Source organism: Vipera ursinii (assembly GCF_947247035.1).
Source record: "Vipera ursinii genome assembly, chromosome: 13".
NCBI lineage: Eukaryota > Metazoa > Chordata > Lepidosauria > Squamata > Viperidae > Vipera > Vipera ursinii.
The window spans coordinates 13,559,778-13,580,218 of record NC_139526.1 but is presented as its reverse complement, the minus strand read 5'-3'; the positions used below and the strand labels follow the sequence as shown (position 1 = coordinate 13,580,218).

At 44.5% G+C, this 20,441-nt stretch overlaps 1 long non-coding RNA gene across 1 annotated transcript; it reads left to right on the top strand.

The window, feature by feature from the left end:
- The first annotated feature begins 6,902 nt into the window (after positions 1–6,902).
- Positions 6,903–8,445, top strand: LOC310646436. Its single transcript, XR_014493691.1, has 3 exons — positions 6,903–6,931; positions 7,466–7,646; positions 8,425–8,445. It is a non-coding gene; the product is annotated as an uncharacterized lncRNA (long non-coding RNA).
- Positions 8,446–20,441: the final 11,996 nt, after the last annotated feature.

The following is a 20,441-nucleotide window of genomic DNA, read 5'->3' as shown; positions in this document are numbered from 1 at the left end:
TTCAATCAATCAATTTCAACTTTTCGTGGGAAAAAAAAGATCTCGCAAAGTTGGAATTGATTGAACTTTTCAGTCCCGCCCAGTCTGCCGTTACCACCGTGGCCACGCCCACCCAATGGGCCACGCCCACCCGGCACCCGACAATACATAAGTGGGTTTTGGGTTGCAGTTTGGGCACTCGGTCTCTAAAAGGTTCGCCGTCACTGACCTAGACCATATGTTGCTGGTAAAATATTAAGAATTTGTGATTATAAAAAAATAATAAAATATTGAACAAAAAAAAAAAAAAAGAAGAAGGCATTTCACATAATGCATTTCCATCTTAGAACAAGACAAGGCCGGTGGATGCTAAGAATCTTTTCCTGCACGCATGGCGCAAAAGAATGTCCTTTGCTAAACTGTTTTCTTCTTTTCGGTTTTAACTGCAGCGTCGAAGACGTTCAGCTGGCAGCTGTGTTCAGAGGTTTTTCTTCCGGATGACAAGGCCAGCAGCTTCCTTTTTCCGTTCCCTGGACCTGTCAAAGCCGCCGTTACGCTAAGGAAGCCGGACAGGAGCCTACAGCAGTATTTAATAAAAGCAGCGTATCATTACGTTGCTCAGGTGTGGTTCTTAACTTCTGTCTGGTTAAGAGACAGACAGAAGCAACCCGTACAATGTTAACAACTCAGTCTTGCGGTAAAGGTAGCCCCTTGACTCGCAACCGTAACTGGAAGCAAAAGCTAAGCTGGGTGGCTGTTGTGAGTCACACCTGATCTGACACCTTTTTGCCGTGATTGTTGTGCAAATCACTTTAGCCGTTAAGTGAATCGTGCGGTCGTTAAGCAAATCTGGCCTCCCCCGTTGACTTTGCTTGCCAGAAGCCAGGCTGGGAAGGTGCCAAATGGCAACCCCAGGACCCTGGGATGTTACACAACCATTGTAAACATAGGTGAAGTGGGGATGGTACAACCGTCATAAGTGCAAAGACTGGTTTTAAGTCACTTACTTAGCACCATTGTAATTTCAAATGGTTGCTAAACAGTCGTCGAGGACTCCTTGTACAGTTTGCAATGTACAGGAAGTACTTTGTCAGTTTTGAAATTGACATTTCGAGTCTTCCTTTGATGTTTGTCAGTCTTACGACTGTTCTGTTCCAGCCTACTACCAGCCCTGCAGAAATGTCAGGGACAACCCCTTTTCAAAAGTCAATAGGCTGAAAGTAAGCCAACCAAATTTATTTACACAAATGAAACGAGACAGATCCAAAACAGAGCAAAACAAATACTAACCACGACTAAATCAGAAGCTGTTCAAACGGTTGCCTTCAGCAACCAGCACCTCCCACACATTCCCCTTTTAAACACAGTTTCAAGGCGTGGCTTCTCTTTGCCTCCTCCCGAGGTGCCTCATTGCCTTCCTTTGTTTACTCCTGCTTCTCTGCCTCCTGCTTCGGGCGTCCTTGAATAAAGCCAGCTGTGAATCGTCTTCGTCCAAGCTGTCAAGCTCACACAGCTGGGTCTGAGGAGGAACCAGACGGGAGGGGCCTGGCTGAGAGCTCTGTGATGCCTTAGAACTGTCCTCTGCAGGCTCTCCAATCCCCTCCTCCTCCTCCTCAGAATTGTCCGATTTAGCTGCCGAACCCAAAGGCTGACACTGAATCACAACAACGACTTACCTTTCTTCTCCTCCTCCTCCAGAAAGGTTCCTGGATTCCAAATGAAGCTGGGCTCCATTTCTTTATGGGGACTCCGGAATCGGAGCTGAAGAGAAATGTTGCTTTTGACTTCCACTGGAACATCCCTCAGAAAAAAATCAGAATTGAATTCGTCAATCCAAAGGCAAAAATGCTACTGAATGGTGAGAAGAAGTAATGTCCAATTACAAGTCCTTGGTGTCCATCTGTTGGGAGATGTAAGTCATCTCCATACATGAAGCACATAACAGTAGAATTTCATCTTGAACACTGTATAGAACATTCATTTAGGTCTCCTCCTCCTCCTCCTCTTCCTCCTCCTCTTCTTTTTTCTTCCTCCTCCTCTTCTTCTTCCTCCTCCTCTTCCTATTCTTCTTGTTGTTGTTCCTCCTCCTCCTATTCTTCCTCCTCCTCCTCCTCCTCCTCCTCCTCCTCTTCTTCTTCTTCTTCTACTTCTTCTTCTTCTTCTTCTCCTATTCTTCTTCTTCTCCTCCTCCTCCTATTCTTCTTCTTCTTCTTCTTCTTCTTCTTCTACTACTACTACTACTACTACTACTACTACTTCTACTTCTTCTTCTCCTACTCCTCTTCCTCCTATTCTTCTTCTTCTTCTTCTCCTCCTCCTATTCTTCTTCTTCTTCCTCCTCCTCCTCCTCCTCATTGTCCTCATCATATCCTGCCAAATTTGAAAACATGAGATTTAAAAAATGGTGTATTATCTGATGAATGCTGCTCAGAGTTCCATGGCAAAGACGTAGCTTTTGACCCCAAGTCTCCTAGAACTGGAAACTGAAAAAGGGAGAAGTCAACAGAAGATCTTCTGGAACAACCTTTGGGAGAGTTACAAAACAATTCACAACTATTTATTGAAAAAAATAACCAATTTCGATCCCTATATTAGGCAACTGGAAGAAAAAAATAAGGCGTTAGGAAAGGAATCTTTTGGGAGAAGACCTTGTGAGCTGAAGTTTAGGCTGGCTGAAGGATTCTGGGAGTCCACATGTCTTAAAGTTGTCTTCCATTTGCATTAAACCACCTATCCGTGGGAAAACACAAGCAGGAATTAACTTCTACTTTTTTTTCTTTCTTTCTTAGGCAAAATTGAAATCTCAAAATACTCTCGTGCTGGGCATTTGGAACTGGTAGTCAATGATAATACCATTTATTACATCAAGGTAGGTGTCTCACCTGGCCTGGAACCAGTATAACATCCTTCCCCTGTCCTGACCACTTTCTACAGGGGGACGATCGAGAGCATCCTGTCATACAGCATCACAGTCTGGTTTGGAAGCATCCCTGCTTCAGACAGGAAGGCGGTGCAGAGAGTGGTGAGGACAGCAGAAAACATCATTGGCAGTTCCCTCCCTTCCATCCAGGACATGGCATATAAGCGATGCTTGAGCAGGGTCTGCAAGATTGTCTGGGACACTACTCATCCTCTTCATGACCCGTTTTCCTTGTTCCCTTCTGGGAGGAGGGGGCTTGGTGGTATCCGCAGCAGAACATCCAGATTCAGCCATAGTTTCATTCCATACAGCATTAACCTTGTGAACTCTCAAGCTTTCTCCTTCCGTTATATATTCAAGGTGGACGGTATTTAATATTTTATTGTTATGTATGTGTAGGGGTGTGGGTCTATACATATGTGTATATAGTATGGTTAGGTGTGTGTCATGTATGGGTTCCACTTTGAGAGCAGGCCACTAAATTTCATTTTTGATGTGTGCCGTTGTGCCCATCGTAAAAAAATGACAATAAAGCTTATCTTATCTTATCTTATCTTATCTTATCTTATCTTATCTTATCTTATCTTATCTTATCGTATCTTATCTTATCATCTTATCATCTTATCATCTTATCTTATCCCATCCCATCCCATCCCATCCCACCTCACCTCACCTCACCTTATCTTCTATTGAGTGCCTCTTATGGGTCTCTGATCAGATGTTTTAATCAACCAAAATCAATGAGACACATCTGATCTCTTTAGGGCAGGACGGATTCGCAATCCGTGGCTGGAGAACAAAGATATGCCATCCGTCTGGAAGCTAAACTGCTAAGACACGGAAGTCCTATTGTCCTGTCAGGAAACCTCACTAAACTGGTTAGCCGGAAGGTGTCACTTTCCATATCCTTGATTAACCTGCTGAAGGATGCTGCGTTCTTTGCAGGTAAGGACGCAACAGCCTTTAGAGTCCACCTGGGTAAAACTGGAGGCAGACGAAAAGCCTTCCTCCTTGCAGAAATAAATCTGCTGCAAAAAAAAAAAAAAACCCCTAGGTGGATTAAAAACAAACAAACGAAACAAGCAATATCCTAATCTGGAAAAGGTCAAGACCGCAAGTGAGTCTGGAAATTTGGTACACAGGTCCGAGCCTGTGAACGCTACGTTTTTCATAAAAAATGCCCAAAGGAGCAGAAACAAAGTCAACACAATGTGTGAATGCTGAAAGCCATTTTCACAACTTAACCCTTCCCCCCAAACACACGGACACACACACACACACACACACACACACATACAAACACACACAAACACAAATGATTTTCTAATGGATAAAAAGACACTCCTCAAGTTCTCGGCAGTTGTGGGTATAGTTTTTTTTTTAAATTCCATTTATATCCCGCCCTTCTCCGAAGACTCAGGGTGGCTTACAAGCTTAGCAGTAGCCTTCATTCTATGTATAGGCCTGCTTATTAGGGCTTTCACACACACCCCCAAGCGGCATTATTACAAAGTCAGCTTATTGCCCCCAACAATCTGGGTCCTCATTTTACCTACCTGGGAAGGATGGAAGGCTGAGCCAACCTTGAGCCTGGTGGGACTCGAACCTGCACTAATTGCAGGCAGCTGGTGTTACTTAGGGAGGCATCAGCCCACTGCTCCACCAAGGCAAAAAGAGTTATGCTCTTTTTGCAAAAAAATAAATAAATTGCCCCCTCCCATCTCGTCTTCAAGGTCCACTCTTCAGCACTGCCTGCACGATTCTTTGTACGGGCAGTCCTCGACGTGCGACCGCAATTGAGCTAAGCAAGACAGTTGTTCACTGAGTTTGGCTCCATTTTACAACCTCTTTTGCCCTAGTTGTTAAGTGGATTGCCCTAGTTATAAAGTTAGTCGCGTGGTCATGAAGTGAATTTGGCTTCCATCTTGTCTTTGCTTTTCAGAAGGTCACAAAAGGAGATCATGTGACACACACACACACACCCCAGGACACGGCAACCGTCCTAAGTACGTGCCAGTTGCCCAGTGTCTGAATCTGACCAAATGAATGATTGTAAGTCAAGGACCAGGGCTTTTTTTTGTCATAGAACGCTCAGAACGGAGTTCCGGCACCTTTTTTAGATGGAACCTTATAGGCTAGGCAAGGTGGGTTGTATGACATGTGTGAGTTCCGGCACCTTTTTCTTTTACAAAAAAAGCACTGTCAAGGACTACCTATGTTCCTGTTCCTACTTAATGCACCTCTGATTTCGATTGCTTTGTGTTTCTTTCTCAGTGCGTTTCGAGAAGAAGGCAGATAGTGAGCTAAGACACTATTCCCTGGAAGGAGAAACCCACATTCCCGGCGTTTTGGGGTCTCACATCATTTTTCTTCTGCAACAACGAGAACAACTCTGGTCCAACATCTTAAGAATTAAATATGGGTTGTTTGGTAATGTACTAGTATTTTATATTTAAGCCTGGAAGTTTTTAAGAAGAGATTGGACAACCATTTGTCTGAAATGGTATAGGGTTTCATGCCTAAGTAGGGTGTTAGGCTAGATGACCTCCAAGGTACCTTACAACTCTGTTATTCTATTCTATTCTATTCTATTCTATTCTATTCTATTCTATTCTATTCTATTCTATTCTATTCTATTCTATTCTATTCTATTCTATTCTATTCTATTCTACTCTACTCTACTCTACTCTACTCTACTCTACTCTACTCTACTCTACTCTATTCTATTCATAAAAATTCCCATCTCATCTCTATGGGTGGTATTTAAAAAAAATGCCCATTCAGGAGAATGGATTCTCTTAATGACCGTATAGATCATTTAATGTTCATGTAATTTGATTCACAACTGCATTGGTTCACTAACAACTACGTTAAATAGTCGTACAACCGAGTCAGGTCAAGAGGTTGGCCTGCTTAATGCATTTTCTTAAGAAAAATGGAAAATCTATATAAATGCTTATGGAAAATTTAAGCCAATAACACTCAAGATGGCGATCTATGGGATCAAGTTCCGTGATCATTAGCAATGTTGGGAACTGATCTAAATCTCGGGAGAAGAGCAGATCAGGAAAGACAGAAAAAAGATACCATTCCGGTTTGTAATGTAGATATTCCTCTCTCCCTACATGCATGTTTCACCGGAGAAGGAGATGCCAAGAAGCTTCAACATGAATGCAACGTGGCTCAGAAGTTAAAGCTGGAGGACAGCTTGCCAGATGTTTACCGACTGGATGTGGAGCACAAATTTCAGTGCACTCAGAGTCCAATGTACAATCACAAGGTAAAGAGGTGCTAACCACAGAAAGGGATGCCAGGGGATTGGCTGGAAGTTGGGTGTGAAGACAGACAATGGTGGGAAGACATCATGGAATGGGATGCTGAGAAGCCACCTGGATGAGGTTCAGCCCTTACAGGTAGACACGACCAGGACATTAATTCTACAGCAAAGCTGAAACTACTTTTACTGAGAGTGGTTGCAACCACAGACTCTTGCAAGTCTGACTGTGCGATACTCCTCCCCTTCTTATGAGTTGAGGTGAGTAAAGGGGTTGTCTGTCTGAGCCTCATTGAAGATTTGCTTCATTCCTCATTGCTTTGGAGATCTTGCATATCTCCAACTAGGTCAGGGGTAGGCAACTTTGGCTCTTTTATGACTCGTGAACTTCAAACTCCAGCCAGCTCAGGAATTCTGGGAGTTGAAAAAAGAGCCAAGGTTGCCTACCCCGTATCTAGGTCATCTTCATTATTCTCTATAACGGGTGACTAGGACCTGGTAAAAACTACCATAATCCAGGATTTCCTCCAAGATTCTTCTTGGAACAGCAGTTGTTACCAGGGAAGATGCTAAATGCTCAACCTGTCACCTTTCTCCAGGTCCACTTGCACCATGAAGACACGGCAACCCAGCTGCAGTCCCGCTTGGAGGCTAACTACGGGAAACACTGGGATGAAACCAACAATATGAGGAAGGTGATCATCAGCCAGATGTTCAAAAATCATTCCCAGGCCACTCTGAGGAGCTACTTCATGGAGGTAGGAATAGCAGGACTGAACGTTGTCACATGTTTGGGGTGGGCTTGGGTGGTGTTGGAAGGCGATTGGGCAAGTTAGACCAGGATCTCCACTTGAGCATCAGCCACGAACCTACTCTGCAAGGTCACGGGGACGATCAAGCCAGAGGAGGCCCCTACAGAGAAGGCTTTGGGGCAGCTGTTGTGTCCCTCCAGCCTTCCTCACAAAGTGACAGCTCTACCAAAGGCTCTCTTGGAAACCACCTTGAGCTTTCTGCAAGGTCAGCTGCAGCATCCTGGGTCACGTGTGCACCATTTGCAAAATTCCCCAACTGGCCTCCAAGAAGCAAAATCAATGGGGGAAGCTGAATTCACTGTGAAACCATTTAAGAGCTGAAGGGCTTCGCTAAACAAGAGGGGCAAAGAAGGCTGTGAAATCAAGTGTGATTCAGTTAACAAATAGCTTGCTTGGTTATAAGTCAAGGCTTGTCTGTAGCCACACCGTTGCGTTGCATTCTTTTCCTATAACACGGGCACAACTCATTTTTCCTTCTAGTTCATGATTCAAGTGCCCGAAAAGAATCTGGATTATAGGACCCGGCTGCAGCATTCTAGTTCTTTCCGCCACTCTCCGGAAAGCAGCACCAGTCTCAAGGTGCATTATAACAACCGCATCCCTTTTATAGCTGACCTTCAGTGGAGAAATATTTCTAGCCGTTTGCTGAAGAAGTGGGAAGGTAAGATTCAGTCACATGCATATCCTGAAAGTCTCATGCCGATGATGATGCTTTTTTTTTACTGGAAAATAATAATAATAATAAAGGACCAGCCTCAGAGGTCAATCGAGAAAAAAACATTTCAATTGTTTATATTTATATAGTGTTGCTTTACAAACACACATTCAAGAATCAAACCAAGATAAACTTTACAAAAACATGTATTTGAGATGGGCAGCTATAGAAATTGAATTACATAGCTAGATAACTAGATAAGATATAGATAGATAGATAGATAGATAGATAGATAGATAGATAGATAGATAGATAGATAATGATAGATAGACAGACAGACAAATAGAGATATGATATAGATTAGATAGATGATAGATTAGATATAGATTGATATAGACGATATAGATTAGAGATAGATAGACAAGATAGATAGATAAGATAGATATAGATTAGATAGATTAGATAGATAGATAGATAGATAGATAGATAGATAGATAGATAGATAGATAGATAGATAGATAGATTAGACAGATAGACAAACAGACAGTTAGATAGATAGAAGATAGACAAACTAAAAAAATCTAAAGCAATTAATGCACATTTATTTTAAAAAGACCATTCAAGCTCCTTATTTTTCACAGAAATATGGAAGATTGTGCATTAAGTGGCTCCCTTTGCATGGGAAAAGTTAAGTGAGGCATATAAAGAACCAGCTGGAGTTATTGAAAAATAAATAAACCTAAAGGGCAGCTTTCAGAAATAAAGTTTTCTCTCTTCTTTATAGGTACATTCAATATGGACACACCCTGGCTTTATCTGTACGCCACCCACAAATTCCACCAGTTCCAGCGTTCAGCTTTCTTCACCACTTTTGAATTAACTGTCGGCAAAGCTTTTGTTGTCAAGGGTTTAATCCTGGAGCTCTTTTGTAAAGACAATGATGCTGAGAAAGAAGGCAGGATTGAGATCCGCACACCGACAACCACATATCTGAGAGTTAGTTCCTTCCTCTTGGCTGCCTCTTTTGATTCCCACTTTTTCAGCTGCAATTGTAGAGTGGAGTGTTGCCAAGTAGCCACTGTGACACTATTCCGAATATAAAAGTATCGGGTGAAGTGCTTGAATTGCAGAGCAGTTAACAAACCATTTCCAAAAATGATTTGAAAGGAAGTATTTGAACTGAGTGTCATATTAAATGTGCCAATCGCAGTTTGAGCGAGATGGTTATTCCCTCCTCTCCCAGAGTGCTAAACCTACTGAAGACTGCTATATTGTGGTCTCCTTGCAAGGAACAGCTGTCTGGAGCATTTGGGGGCAATCTCAACTCTTCTCCTAGTCCAGAGAGGAATTTGGAAGAGCCTGCCTACTCACAGGTTCTTCATTCTGCTGCAGAAGCCAAGTTCTGCTTTTAGAAGCCAGCTTCATATGGACTTCTCTTAGTTTTAGTACCAAGAAGGAAGGGGTTAGAGTAACAAACTTTGAGAGCTGAGTTAGGGATCTTCCAGCCCTTTTGCACTAAACAAAATACAATTATTCATGAAGGTGGAGCCTCCTTCAAGGGCTTAAATCTCATTTTTCCAAAGAGTTGGCATCATGGGCAAGGAATCCATTCCTCCAAAAAGCCACAAACAAGATAACAGCCTCTCTTCTTTCAGTCTCAGGATGGATTCACACATTCAAATTGTGAACTACTTCAGATCACATGGACTTGCCTTGTTATTTATGGAGGGCAACCAGGCAGAAATTTAGCCTGCTCAATTCAGAGTCCAGTAAATGAGGATCCATTAAACTAAGGCTAACACTGTATTACAGAACTGAGAAATTGGGCAAATTAAGTTACTAGTGACCAAGCTCAACCACATGGGGTTATTCTTAACTGAAGCGTCAGGATTAAATAATAAGGAGATGATGTCTGACTAAGCCAAGCATTGCTTCTAGAATCCTCCTTATTTCTCAGAATGAACATATTCCTCTGACTTACTAGGCATCCACAATCAACCGTTTCATGAAAGGTTTCCTGCACAGCCAGAATGAAATAATGTCATTGTGGAGCCAGCTGATAAAGCATGAAGTTTTCCTGGAAAATAATGAACGCTCCAAGTTCCTTCGTTTTAGACTGACATCTGCAAAGAAGGCATTTAATCTGACGGCGGCTTACTGCCACTTGGAAGCGGTAAGGTGATCGGTGGAGAGGGGTATTGCCTTGTTTTGTTTGCAAAGAAGAACAGGAGTGATGGGAACTACGAAGGGAACACAATGCTGGCTGGGGAATTCTGGGAGTTGAAGTCCACACGTCTTGAAGTTGCCAAGTTTGGAGAGCCCTGCTCTAGCCTTTCAGCTTTGTGTTCAATGAACTAGTACCGTGATGGCGAACCTATGGCACGGGTGCCACAGGTGGCCCTCAGAGCCCTCTCTGTGGGCACGCGTGCCATCGCCCCAGTCCTAGGCCTTCAGCTGGATTTTATAAAACCTTTTCGCTTTAGGCCTCCGCTGTCGTGTACAAAAAAAAAGGTTCAATCAATCAATCAGTGCAGGTTCGCATCCCACCAGGCTCAAGGTTGACTCAGCCTTCCATCCTTCCGAGGTAGGTAAAATGAGGACCCAGATTGTTGGGGGCAATTAAGCTGACTTTGTAATAATGCCGCTTGGGGTGTGTGTGTGAAAGCCCTAATAAGCAGGCATATACATAGAATGAAGGCTACTGCTAAGCTTGTAAGCCGCCCTGAGTCTTCGGAGAAGGGCGGGATATAAATGGAATTAAAATAAAATAAATAAAATAAATCAATTTCAACTTCTCGCGGGGACAAAAAGTTCTCGCAAAGTTGGAATTGATTGCTTGAACTTTTTAGTCCCACCCAGTCTGCCATTACCACTGCATCTACGCCCACCCAATGGGCCATGCCCACAAAATTGGCCATACCCACCCAAAGGGCCATGCCCACCCGGCAGCCGATGATACGTAAGTGGGTTTTGGGTTGCAGTTTGGGCACTTGGTCTCTAAAAGGTTCGCCATCACTGAACTAGTACCATTCGCTTTTCATTGTATAATGGGCTTCCCCCCCCCCCTTAGGTGGCTTAGTAACGGCTTCTTGTTTTCAGCCTAGAAAATCAAACATTTCTACATCCGTTGTGTGGACAGACCATAAGAAGCCACCTCTTGTCCTGGGGTTTGAGGCGCAGCTAGAAGAAGTGAAGAAAGAAAAAATGCTTTATCAGAAACGTGGAACTCTCCTGTTAAGGTACATTGGTTCCCTTCTCACCTGCCCATATCCATTAGAATCTACAGCAGGGATAGGCTACCTGAGAGAGACAGTTAGGTGTGGCGGTTAAAGCACCAGACTAGAAATCAGGAGACTGTGAGTTCTAGTTCTGTGTTAGGCACAAAGGCAGCTGGGTGACCTTGAGCTAGTCACTTTCTCTCAGCTTTAAGAAGGAAGCAAGGGCCTATTACAGGGGTCTTCAAACTTGGCGCTTTGATGACTTGTGGACTTCAACTCCCAGAATTCCTCAGCCAGGCATGCTGGCTGAGGAATTCTGGGAGTTGAAGTCCATAAGTCAGGAAAGGGCCACATTTGAAGACCCCTGGCCTATTACTTCTGAAAGAACCTTGCCAAGAAATCTGCACGGACTTGAATTATTGCCTAACTGCAGACCAAAAGGTCCTGGCTTAACTGAAAATTTCACATGTCTTCTCCTTAGATGACACTTCCTCAAGTTTTCTTCCCACTTTCATCTCTTTCCTTGCCTTCCAGGACCAGACAGTGGTTCTTTTCAACTTTTAACACTTTAAAAGTGTTAGTCATCCTGCCAAGGGATGCTGCAGTCCTGCTCCAAGTCTTCTTCATTTCCTGAGGAGACCCCCTCAGCAGCCCTTATCTCCATCTTAACCGAGACCCCTGCTTCTTTTCCTTGGCATCCTAGGCATCCGCTAAGCCTCTCCATTCCACAAAGTCTTCTTCTCCAGGAAACATTCACAGTGAACAAGAAGGAGAAGTGCTACTCTTTGGAAACCAGACTGGTGATTGACGAGCGGGAAGACTCCATTTTAAATCTCACCTTGGGCTATCCAGCTAAAAATCCATATGTAAGTGATGAACATGGACAGAAGCGGGGAGCGGGGGGAGAGAGTAATTCTTGCTCTGCTCAAGAGCTGTGGAATTATCTTCCTTCCATCTCTAGATATGTGCAAGGTTGACTCACCCCTATAACAGCAGCATTTTCCCTCGAAATACAGAAGCGTGCATGATGGTGCGGAATCTCACCCACGTAAGTTGGAGGCAGAGCAGAAAGGAACAATTTTGCCAAATGTAAACGAGGAGCTCTGGGCCTGTTGGTTTTTTTTCCTAAAGATGGCCCCCAAGCTTGTGTATTCTTATCCACAATAATAGTTCAGATTCTAGAAGAATCTTGGCCAAACGGATTCCATATTATGGACTGTGGGCCTACTGGAGTCCTTCTAGAGATGGCCCCAAGCTTGTTTATTTTTTCTTAGACACTATAATAGTTCAGGTTCTAGAAGAATCTTGGCCAAATGGCTTCCATATTATGGACTGTGGGCCTACTGGAGTCCTTCTAGAGATGGCCCCAAGCTTGTTTATTTTTTCTTAGACACTATAATAGTTCAGATTCTAGAAGACTCTTGGCCAAACGGCTTCCATATTATGGACTGTGGGCCTACTGGAGTCCTTCTAGAGATGGCCCCAAGCTTGTTTATTTTTCTTAGACACTATAATAGTTCAGGTTCTAGAAGAATCTTGGCCAAATGGCTTCCATATTATGGACTGTGTGCCTACTGGAGTCCTTCTAGAGATGGCCCCAGGTTTGGTTCTCTTACTCACAATTATAGTTCAGATTCTAGAAGAATGTTAGCCAGATGGCTTTCAAATTATGGACTGGGTGTCTGTTTGAGTCTTCTACTGATGTTCTCAAGCTTATGTTTCCTTACCCATAATAATAATTCTGATTCTAGAATGAGCTGGGGCAAATGGATTGCTTTCTCTCTCTCTCTGGGACCCTGCTGGGATTGCTAAATTCAAACCCCCAATAACACCAGCCAGCAGACCAAAAAGAGAAGGATGCTGCAAGTTGTAGGTCTACCAGAGAAGTCTACAAGTTCTCTGTCCTTGTTTCCATAGTCAGAAATGGTAAAGTGAATCAGTGAGCAAGTGGCCAAGGGGCTAGAAGAATTTACTAGGAGTTCTGAAGCCAACTAGAAGACAATGAGTTTGGGTTCAACAGTCCTTGACCCCATGTGGTCTTGGCACCAGTTGTCCTTCTCCTGACACTAATCTTAATCCTTGAATTCTGCACAGTCTCTGAGTTTCCAACTTTAGGCGTTTCTTTGTTGAACCAGCAGTTTGACACCATGAAACTATCAAACCCTACAGGCTAATCGAGAGCTTGAAGTGAAACTGAAAATCGGTCCAGAAGAAGTACTGAGCTTCCAGGGAAAATACCAAAATAAAGCAAGCATGGGCCAATCCCGCCATATAATACAACTGGATATCGCCCACTCATTCCAGGTACGTATAACCATATTAACAATTTAGGATTAAAACTGAATCAACCCCAAAGGAGAAAGCAGAAGCCAGGTTCGGATGTATGTTTGTCATAATCAAGGAAAACAAATGCCAAACTAGGTTGAGGGACCCAACATCTCTAGAAGGTTTGGGAAAAGCTGATCTGTGTCGTAAGCACAGTTTCTTTTAACTCCTTTTTGAAAAAAACAGGTAATCCAACAGTTCAACATTTGGTTTAACGGACCAGACTCTGGATTTGAACTCTACCCTCAATTTCTTCAACAGAATTGGTCACACTTCCCACAAACTATTCAGGTACTGGAAAAGATAATTCTCCACAGTCATCTGCCATCATTTAACTTGACGCTTTTGCCTTTTTTCTTCCCCAATTCTATCAATTCACTAAAAACACCGAACCAACACCACAGTGTGGTCAAAAAAAAAAGAAAGAACATCAAGCTGGTGACCTTGTGATCGTTGTTGCTGGTTAGATGATCACCTAACACTGGTGATCTAGCACTGATGATGTTACCTAGTTGGATAACAAAACATCTGCAAGAAAACCACCCAGCTCAGAGAGCATCAAGGACCCCACAGTTCTCCTCCTCCTCCTCCTCCTCCTCCTCCTCCTCCTCCTCTCCTTCCTCCTCTTTGCAAACCCCACTCCCTTCTAGCACTGATGATGCCACCTAAGTTTGGGTAATGAAACGTCTGCAAGAAAACCACCCAGCTCGGAGAGCACCAAGGACCCCACAGTTTTTCTCCTCCTCCTCCTCCTCTCCTTCCTCCTCTTTGCAAACCCTACTTCCTTCTAGCACTGATGATGTTACCTAGTTGAGTAATGAAACATCTGCCAGAAAACAACCGAGCTCAGAAATCACCAAGGATCCCACAACCCTCCTCCTCTTCTTCTTCCTTTCTCTTTCTCTTTCTCCTCCTCCTCTCCACAAGTCCCCACTCCCTTCCAGCACTGATGATGTTACCCAGTTGGATAATGAAACGCCTGCAAGAAAACAACCAAGTTCAGAAAGCACCAAGGACCCCCACAGTCCTCCTCCTCCTCCTCCTCTTCCTCTACTCCATAAAACCCACTCCTTTATAGCATTGATGAGGTTGCCTGAGATTCAAGGTGCTGGTGATGACCTATAAAGCCCTGAATGGCTTGGGTCCGGGATATCTGAGGGAACACCTGCTGCCGGCATCAAGCTCCCTTCGTCCAGTGCACTCCCACAGGGAGGGTCTTCTCAGGGTGCCGCCGATAAAAGATTGCCGGCGGATAACACCCAGGGAGAGGGCCTTCTCTGTGGGTGCGCCTACCCTCTGGAACCAGCTGCCCATGGAGCTTAGGACTGCCCCCGACCTTCGCACATTTCGCCGGGACTTGAAGACTTGGCTCTTTGAGCTCTCCGGCCTAGGCTGAGAATTTAAGGCTGAGCGCCAAAGAATGGAGGCCTTTGAACTCTGGTGCTGGAGAAGACTCCTGCGAGTCCCTTGGACTGCAAGGCGATCAAACCGGTCAGTCCTAGAGGAGATCAACCCTGACTGCTCTTTAGAAGGCCAGATCCTGAAGCTAAAACTCAAATACTTTGGCCACCTAATGAGAAGGAAGGACTCACTGGAGAAGAGCCTAATGCTGGGAAAGGTTGAGGGCAAGAGAAGAAGGGGACGACAGAGAAGGAGGTGGCTGGATGGAGTCACTGAAGCAGTAGGCGTGAGCCTAAATGGACTCCAGAAGATGGTAGAGGACAGGAAGGCCTGGAGGAACATTGTCCATAGGGTCGCAATGGGTCGGACACGACTTCGCAACTAACAACAACTGGTTGTTTTAAATGCCCTGTAAACCGCCCTGAGTCCTTCGGGAAAGGGCGGTATATAAATTTAATAAAATAAATAAAAACAAATAAAATAGTTTGATAATGAAACATCTGCAAAAAAACAAAAAAAACCATTAAGTTCAGCTAGCACTAAGGATCGCACAATTCAACCCCGAGCTATAACTATTCTCTTCTATTGGCAGGATCTGTGGTTTGCAAAATGCACCCACTGTTTGAGGGTAGCATCTTGACATACTTTCTTCTCCCGTTCTCATCGTGCTTCTTTTTGGCATCTGGGCCATTGATTTTGGATTGTGGGTCAGCCAAGGACTTCAGCGTGATCTTTTGACTCTTGTTTTCCTGATGCTTTAGGCCCAAGCCAGTCTAAACTGTCACGGCCAAAACCGCCTCAATGGATCTTTGGACCTCCACACCAATTCACGGAATCTAATGTTCCTGGAGGTCAATTTCGCCAAGGAGATAAAAAAAAAGATCCGAGCCTTTTGTGTGAGCGCTGCCCTAAAGCAAGGCATTCTAGATCAACTTAAATACCTGGGGCTGCAGTTCCTGAGTAAGGTGACACCATCCAGGTAAATAAGGTGGGGGTGGGTGATAATCCAGAAAGGGCTTTAAAGAAACTTTATATCTGTACTCTGAGGAAAAATAAAAGCAGAACATGCATCTTGACTCGTCAAAATGACCGGTTGATTTCCCCCCCCCCCCCCGTCGTTCTGCAGAATTGTAAACATTATTAGAAAGCTCCTTTACTTCAGTGTAAAATGGTACCGGCTGCTTCCTTAAGCCTTTTTTTTTTTTAGAATACCGATAATGTTGATTTTTTTCCCATCCGTTTCTTTCTTACGACAGGCTGCTGTTGACATCATCAGTAAAACTGAATCAGCGTTCCTTCCAGGTGGGCATTTCAGGATCCAAGGGACAGAAAGCCGGTGTGGTGACCCTCCGTGGCCATGTGCAACACAACCTTGAAAGCATACGGCTCATCGTACCTCAAGATCTTTCCCTTAATGGATCTCTGAAGCGCCGGATCAATTTTAACGAAGGTAGAGCGTCTCTGTTGGTTTGGACCAGGGGTAGGCAACCTTGGCTCTTTGATGACTCGTGGACTTCAACTCCCAGAATTCCTGAGCCAGCCATGCTGAGGGGAAAGGGAGAGGTTTCCAAGCTGAGCCATGCTGGCTGAGGAATTCTGGGAGTTGAAGTCCACGAGTCGTAAAAGAGGCAAGGTTACCTAGCCCTGGTCTAGGCCTAGGCCGCTTTATGACTCGTGGACTTCAACTCCCAGAATTCCTGAGCCAGCATGGGGGAACTATGGCCCCCTCATGACTTGTGGACTTCAACTCCCAGAACTCCTGAGCCGGCATGGCTCCGCTTGGAAACCTCTCTCTTTCCCCTCAGCAGGGCTGGCTCAGGAATTCTGGGAGTTGAAGTCCACGAGTCATAAAAGAGCCAAGGTTGCCTACCCCTGGTTTGGAGAATCAGATAATCGGGGCCACGCTGAATGCTACCAGGTAGATCTAGGATTTTCAACTTCTGCTGCTTTGGGGAGAACAAAGGTTAACAACCTTCTGTGGTGAAGCCTCGTGGTAATCAGGTTGTAATGGGGAAGCCACATGACCCTGCAAGTCTGCAACCATCGTAAATGCACGTCGCTTGCCAAGCACAGGTAGTCCTTGACTCACAACCACAATTGAGCCCCAAATTTTTGCTGCTAAGAGACACATGTACTAAGTGAAATTTGCTCCGTTTTATGACCTTTCTTGCCACGGTTCTTAAGTGAATCACTGCCATTGTTAAATTAGTAAATTCGCTTAGTTGTTAAAGTGAATCTGACTTTGCTTGTCAGAAGACCAGGATCCTGCAGCTGTCCCATAAACATGAGCCAGTTACCAATTTGGATCACAGTGACCGTGGAGGATGCTGCAAAGGTCGTAAGTGTGAAAAATGGCCGTAAGTGACTTTTTTTTCAGTGCCGTTGTAACTTTGAATGGTCAGTAAATGAACTGTTGTAAGTTGAGGACTACCTGTGTCCCAGTGTTGATGGCGTGGCCAGGGGGATGCTGTTACAATTGTCAAGGCAAGGACCAATGGTAGGACACTTCTTTCAGTGATTTTGAAGGATTGCCAAATCAATGGTTGTAAGACGAGGACAATCTGTCAAGAGTTCCAATTTCTCTGGCAATTCTGGCAGGGCTCTAATCTCGTAAACTTGGTTTATGCCGTCTTGATTCAACCCTGATTTCCTCACTTCTGTCTAACAGGCCTTCTGAGCGTTGCAGTGAACCGATCCGTTTTTTCAATTCATGTCCGAAGGAAATGTCTATTTGGAAATGAAAGCTTCTATAGCGTGAGGGCGGCTGTGACCCAGGATGGCGGTGGTATCTTTTTAGCCCAGGGAAAACTGAAAAATTCCCTGGAAATGAAACAAAGAATCCCAAGGGATGAAGCCCACGTTCAGAAGGGTGCAAGAGCTCTCCATGTTGACCCTGCAAATATTTTCCTTCAGAATGAGGCTGGATTCACAGGCACATTCACACACAACATCAGCCACCTGTATGCAAGAGGTAATGGTTATTGAATGGTTTGCTTCTTTCTTTTAGAATCTTTGAGAAAGTCACTTGAATTCATACTAGCTGGGATTTAAAGCTCAATCCATCATTGTCGTGCGAGGATTAGATTTATTTTTGCCCAGTTCTTCTCCACAAGGACACCTAACTTTTTCTTGGTTCAGAAAAACCTTCATGCCATGAGACTGAGCTCTCCACTAAAGGGTGTCCTTCTCCATTGTCTTCTCTAGGACTTCCCACAGAAAGTAGCCTCCAGGCCATGTATGGTCACAACGATACTTACCAGACAGTAACTGTGGACCTTCAAGGGGGCAACCAGAAGATTAGCATCCTGTTTGAAGTTGAGAAGTTGCACCCAGAAGCCCTTCAAACCCAGTTCGCTGCCGTCATTAACCATAGTATTGCAGAGCTGAAGAAACACGGGCTTCCATCTCAGGTACAATGCATCTGTTACTATCAAGTAAGGAAAACAATTAGTCAGAGATTAACTAATTGCTGCAAGACAGGAATTTGACCCTCATCACTTCTTGAGTCAGCCTAACGTACAGCTTGATAGTGGTCGGGGCAAGAGGCTTATAAGAGACTATCTCTAATTTCTCAGAGGTAAAGAATAGTTGGGTAAAGTTGGACCATAAGAAAGGCTGAGCGCCAGAGAATTAAAGCCTTTGAACTATAGTGCTGGAGAAGACTCCTGCGAGTCCCTTGGACTGCAAGGCGATCAAACCGGTCGGTCCAGAGGAGATCAACCCTGACTGCTCTTTAGAAGGCCAGATCCTGAAGCTGAAACTCAAATACTTTGGCCACCTAACGAGAAGGAAGGACTCACTGGAGAAGAGCCTAATGCTGGGAAAGGTTGAGGGCAAGAGAAGAACGGGACGACAGAGAATGAGGTAGCTGGATGGAGTCACTGAAGCAGGAGGCGTGAGCCTAAATGGACTCCAGAAGATGGTAGAGGACAGGAAGGCCTGGAGGAACGTTGTCCATGGGGTCGCGATGGGTCAGACATGACTTTGCAACTAACAACAAAAAAGAATAGGGGAAGAGAATTTTACTTCAGTCTGGCAAGACCGATGTCAACCTTACAGGTAGACCAGATAAGAAATATAACCAGATCATCTAGTTCTACTTTACTGTAAGGTGAACAGAAACTCACAAGTGTGGAAGTACTATTCTCTCCCATCTCCTTTACAGTCCAAGATACTAGGGAAGATCTCCTACAGTCTTACCAGCTGTAGACTGTGTAGACTCTTATCTGACGATCCCCTAGGCAGCAACTCTTCACCCAATCTCCCAAAGTCACCCCCACATACCATCACACCTTAGAACTTTTCTATGCCCATCTACTGCTCTGCCACTGAGCTAAAAATCTTCCCTGGCATGCACCAAAACGTGACTTGTATTTCAGCTGCACCATCCTTGTTGATTTTCTACAGGTCCAGTGTGATGGAGAACTCGGATCCCATCAGCTTTCTGCTCAATGTAGTGGAGAGTTGGGAAATCATTCTCTAGAGGTACAAGACTTTTCCTCCAAGTTTGGGCAACGATAGCATCGACCATGAAAATAACCTAACTTTAGGCTTAGAGATAGATAATAAGACGTACCCAATTTGTGTCTTTGTCTAGATTGGAGAGAAAAAATAAACTAGGGTGACATTTTGATCCTTTTTCTCTTGTAGGCATCATTTAGAATGTCACTCCGTGGACCAGAGGTGGCCAACAACTCCACGCCCAGTGTAATGTGGGAAACGTTTTCTAATAGCAGTTTTGCTCCGTTGTGTAGCCCTGCCGCATGCGACCTGGCGTACGTTCTAGAAACCAGCTTCAGCCACGCTTGGCCTTACCTTAAGTCTCTGGGCCTCGCCCAAGAGAACAGGGTGAAAATGGCCATCGCAAGAGGGGATCCACACAAAGTCCTTCTAGAAATCGCTCTGGGAAGTTGCAAGTGGACGGGCTATGGGGATCTAAGTGCTGAGGCTGGAGGAACAACTGCAGAATGGAGGCTGACTTTTCTGAACAAATCTGACGCTTTGGAGGTGATCATGCAAGACCTTCTGCTAAGGGTTTCTCAAGCTCCAGAGAGCAGATGAGAGAGGTCTCACACAGTCTGTGAAAAGCAGTGTAGTAGCAAATCCGACATTATAACTTATAAATTATGTACCTATTTATAAATTATAATTATAGCCAGTCTGGTCCAGTGAACAAGGCACCAAGTTCAAAACGGGGAGATCTTGAGTTCTAGTCCTGGCTTAGGCATGCAAGCCAGCTGGATGACTTTGGGCCAGTTTGGAGGTTTTTAAGAAGAGACTGGACAGCCCTTTGTCTGAAATGGTGTGGGGTCTCTTGATTGAGCAAAGGGTTGGACTAGATGTCCCTTCCAACTCTGCAATTCTGCATTCTGTCTTGTCCAGGACAAAGATAAGTCACGGATTGCCTTCCAACGCGTTGTTTTGCTTTGTGTCTCATGATAGGATCGTGGCTTCCCGAATCACGCACAGTTAAATGGATCCCTTCTGAAGGATGGTGGTCGAATGGAGTTTTTCAGCAACTTCCAAACAGGAGACCAAGGGTCCTATTTCGCAATAATGACCAAGGGCCAGCCAAAGTTCATTTTAGAAATGGAGCTAAGACACGGGCTTTCATTCTTCAGCAGGATCCCAACAGAAAACAAGCTGATTGTCCATTGTGGGGAGCGACTCAAGCATGCCCTGAGCTTGGAATTGAAATTTGGCCTTTGCCAACTCCAAGCCAGCTTGGAGATTGATGCAGGAAACCAGTCCCGGTGGCAAGCAGCGATAGAGAACTCTTGCAACATGATACAGGTATAATCTTGGCCCGTGTGCAACGTCAGGAAGGTGAGCTTATATTAAGACTTGCATTTCTGGT